The 4646-nt window shown below is 48.1% G+C and overlaps 1 pseudogene; it reads left to right on the forward strand.

Moving 5' to 3' along the window:
- Window positions 1-254: 254 nt before the first annotated feature.
- LOC149372388 (mitotic checkpoint protein BUB3 pseudogene) lies at window positions 255-1204 on the forward strand (annotated as a pseudogene).
- Window positions 1205-4646: the final 3442 nt, after the last annotated feature.

A 4646-nucleotide genomic window follows, 5' to 3' on the forward strand; every position in this document is an offset into this window, starting at 1 on the left:
CAGTGGCTGTGTTTGAAACAGCCGCTGTTCCAAACATAGCCACCTTCTGTGGCAGTGGCACATCACTTAACCGCTACTCCACTGTGCCAGGATCGGTAGGAGGACTTCCTCCGTTCAATAAATGTAAAGTAGGGAATGGCCAATATTGCATACTTGGGCATGTAGGTAGAACCTAGGCGACAGAGAAGGACTACTTGTGCGAGAGGTATCAGTAATGCTATTGCACTTAAGTGTGGGTTATGCGTTACGTGATGGCGAAGTAATTCTTAAGTTCAGGTTAAGCGTTACATGATGGCGTAGGAATTCTTAAGTGTAGGTTAAGCTTTACATGATGGCGAAGGAACGAATAGTTTCCATGGCTGTGAAGTGATATGCCAAGAAAACCCTAGGCCACTGAAGGGACCATTTACGCTATCACATCATACCCTGAAGGCGGGGCTTAAATGCTCCATCAGGTTTTTGTCCCTAGCTAAATGCATATGAGCATTGAAACCGTGGTGTGGTGCTCGTCAGCTAAGTGCCTAAGCCACTGAGTTTTTGTGTAAACATTGGATTAGGGCGCTTAGCTTGTACTAGCTAAGTATAATAAGCCTCTTAGTAATCAACTTGCCTAACTTTGTTTTCTGGTGGCAAGATGTATTAGGCTGTTTCATTTCGACCAAGTTGTCTATCCACTGGAGAGAGAACTTAGAGCAGTCAGAATAATGAACACAACAGGAAGGGCACTTCTCACTGTACTTCCAGTGGTTGACCCTCTTGTCTGTCCTGGCTTCACTTGTTGCATCAAGTTGCTGATTGTATGGTTCTACACAGGGCGCGTGGCTATTGAATACTTGGATCCAAACCCCGAAGTGCAGAAGAAGTACGCCTTCAAGTGTCACCGTGCCAAAGACAGCAATGGCATCGAGCTCATCTACCCTGTGAACGCAACTGTGAACGCATTCCACAACTTGTACAACACATTTGCGGCGGGAGACAGTGACGGCCACGTGAACATCTGGGACGGCTTCAACAAGAAGCGTCTCTGTCAGTTCCACAAGTACCCATCGAGCATTGCATCCCTGGCCTTTAGCCATGATGGCTCGCTGTTGGCTATTCATTCCTCTGCGAACAGGGCGAGATTCATAAGAAACCGCACGACGCCATCTTTGTGCGTCGTGTCACTGATCAGGAGACAAAGCCGAAACAACTCCATTATCACTGACTTGTTTTTGTTTTCTTTCTTTATTTTATTCAATAAACATGAATGTTTAACTCTGAACACCTGTACTGTCTCCACTTCAGCACCCCTTTTGAAGTGACCTTGTGAATTGTTCTTTTTCCGTTTTCATTTTGCTGGATGACTTTTGAGCTTATAAGCTTTTAAGCAACAGGCATTAGCTGCATATGGAAAGTGTACAGCTTGGTTGATTTCAAGAAGCAAAATTGGTTGTTAGTAAGTGGAGCTCAATGCTCACAGTACTTTCATCCAATATTTTCCTTGTTTGCATTAGCTGAACTCAAATTAGAATATCGAAAATTCGAACTCCAGAATCGAGCTTTTGGTTCATTCGAACTGACGAATTGGCCGCGTCTGAATTACGTGTATCTCAGTAAGAAAAAATGCCCACTAATTTGAATGCACGAGCGAGTGCCACTGTTAATTCGCTCAGTCTGAGCTGAGATTTGCCATCGGGCATCCGCAGGCCAGAAGTTGAGTGGTCGCACGGCGAACGAGTAACCACGGCGAACCACGGCGAACGATTGCATAAGCTGCCACGCGCAGTCTGCTGCGCTGAAATTGGCCATGGTTTCTTTGCGGCAACCGAAAGCTCCTCGCGAACATAAACGTAAGCCCAGCTGTGCTGCTGAGAAACGTAGCAAAACATTTTAAAATTCTATGTTTTGGGCATAGGAACGTTTCTTTCCGCTTGGTAAGCGGCTTTGGGCAGAGTTTCGTGAGAATAGTATGGCAACACTGGGATAGCAGACGGCGAGTACGTCTCACGAAACTCTGCCGCGGCTTTTGTGGAAACCCTCGCACATTGACTTACATTAGAGGAGTGAAGACTGTCACCAGCACTGAAATCACATACACAGCCAGTTTAAACCACTAGAGTGGTTTATCCCTGAAACAATGTTATTTATTTCTGTCACCAATATCGGCAACTGTTATTTTGCTGGTCCTGGACTAGGGTGACTCGTATCCCCATCGAGGCGCCCAGTTGTGGACGTGATGTCACTGCGTTGTTACCGTGGTGGCAGTCGTAACTTAAAAAAAAAATATATCTAGAAAATCAGAGCTAAATATAACGATTTACTTGTAGTGGCAAACAAAAAAGTCAGTGGTGGGAATGCTGCGGCGATTGCGCAAACTTGCGCCTTTATATTAAATCTGATACATGCTGCTACAAAGTGCCGAGGGGCTGCACATGCGCGGGAAGGCTTAGCGCGGTTTACGTGTCCGCTGTTTGGAACGCCTTTGTCGGTGACTGCTTTGCACCCGCCGCGGTGACTCAATTGTTAGGCGCTCGGCTACTGTGCCGCAGTACCTGGGTGCGAACCCGACCGCGGCGGCCGCGTCTCAATGGAGGCGAAATGCGGAAGGCGCCCGTATTCTGCGATGTTATTGCATGTTAAAAATCCTCAGGTGGTCGAAATTATTCCGGAGACCTCCACTGCGGCACCGCGGGTGCACAGTACCATGTAGTAACTGAGCTGACGTCGCATGAACAGAGGCTTCGGACGACGTAGGCGGGACTCGTCTCAGGATATTAGGGACGGAAACTACCTCGACCGGGTAGTTTTGCCGGTAGAAATCCGTCAATGCATTAGAGTCGGAGCGCTCCCTACCCAATGGGCATTGGGAGTCCCATGGATGTCCTGCGGATGTTTAGGATGTCTGCAGGACGTCCATGGGAGGTTCAGTGCCCATCGGGTAAGAATGTGCTGGTGGGTCGTCACGATGGACGGAGAGGGCCAAGGCGCAGCTCCTTAGAGAAAAATACTCGGGGGATGGAAGCACCGTGGAGTCTCCGCTGGGAGCATTTCCCGCAAGGTAGTAGCCTCGGCAGTTACGCGAGCAGAGTTGGGATGGCTGAAAAGGATACTACAACGCTAGGAATTACTCAGGAAGGCGCCAGCACCATTCTTTGCGATTACAAGACGGTCCTCCGCAACATTGCGCGAGGGCGAATCTCCGCCACCGAGTACCACGATGCCAAAAGGCAGGAAAGTTATTGGCCTGGTTTGGGTCCCGGCTCATGAAGGGGCCGCTCACCAGTACGCTCGAGGTTTTGTCAGCCGTGCTGGTGAGGAAGACTCCGACGCGGGGACCTTGCGAATTGAGACGCTGGACAGCTGCCAGGCCATTGGGAGTTATTACAGAGATCTTAGGGGCGAGTCTGCCTCCCCCGAATACGTCGCTGAGCCGAGATCAAGCCACCACGGGGAGGCGACTGCAGACACGGTCGCTGCCAAATTCATGGATCAGTGCGAATATATTTCTGGTCTAGTAAATCCTTACTGCCAGCGTTGCGGTGAACTAGCAACGCTGGATCACATAATTTGGGATTGCGCGGAGGATCTGTCTCCAGCAGGCCTGGTTATAGCTCCCTCAAAAGCATGGGAAGCGTACAGTCCAAGGCCGTGGCAAGAGTGCAAGAGGTAGCCAGAAATATTTTTCGAGGGTGTCATTCGCCGCCGGTAGAAAAGTAAAAGAAAGCCTGCGCCCAAACAGTATCGTAGTCCATAGAGTTAAAATACTTTTAATTGCTTTCATAAAGCCGAAGGGTCCGTCGTTTCGTTCACTCTAATCTCTACATAAAATACTTGTGCACACAGGATTGCGTGAACTTGATTCGCAGAGAACATACGTAAAAAACGAAAAGTCGCGGCAGTTTCAACTATTTTCATGTGATTTACAACAACACAAGAGCTTCTGCTCAATAGCAAAGTCAGCAACTGCGAACGAATGGTATTTGTCAAAATTTATACTTCATGCATGTAAACCTGCGCCCGGCCGCAGAGGCGCTTAAAAAAAGCACTTTTTATTTTCGTAATAGTTTATGATCATTTGAGGACAACTCAAAGGATGAAAAAGTAGGCTGACGTGAAAAGGTATGTTTAATCGGGTGAACTGTGCCTACTGTTAAAAGGAGTGCCATACTTCGTGCGGTAGCGAAGAGGTGTGATTCTTCTCAGCAATAAGTTCCGCTTCCTATTCTAGAGCCACGGCAACGTAGTACATACATCGATCTTTTCAGGAATAAACCGACACTCTTCTTATTTTTGCTTTTACATTTTAATATATCGATGCGGTGTGTAAATAGCATCGGCGAAATAAAAAGGCCGAAAGGTGTGTGAGAGAGAGGAGATGCGGCACTCAGAAAATTTCGGGGGGGGGGGGGGGGGGGAGGAAGGGGTGCTCTGGCACTGACCCCGCAATGTGCAATATTCGCAACATTCGCAACATTCACAATATCCACAATATTCGCAATGTGCTTTCCTTCACTGTTTATGCTCTAGTGATATAATGGTAACGTTCCAAGGCGCCCGTTCAAGTGAGCGCGGTTTCATCGATAACCTGCCTTATTCCGTTGCCGTCTCTCCTATCGGGGTGAATAGGGGACGTTGCACTTGCATGAAGCAGCCTGAAAAAAGTCAGT

The sequence above is a fragment of the Amblyomma mixtum genome, chromosome 1 (genome assembly GCF_055824585.1).
Source record: "Amblyomma mixtum isolate Tamu chromosome 1, ASM5582458v1, whole genome shotgun sequence".
Lineage (NCBI taxonomy): Eukaryota > Metazoa > Arthropoda > Arachnida > Ixodida > Ixodidae > Amblyomma > Amblyomma mixtum.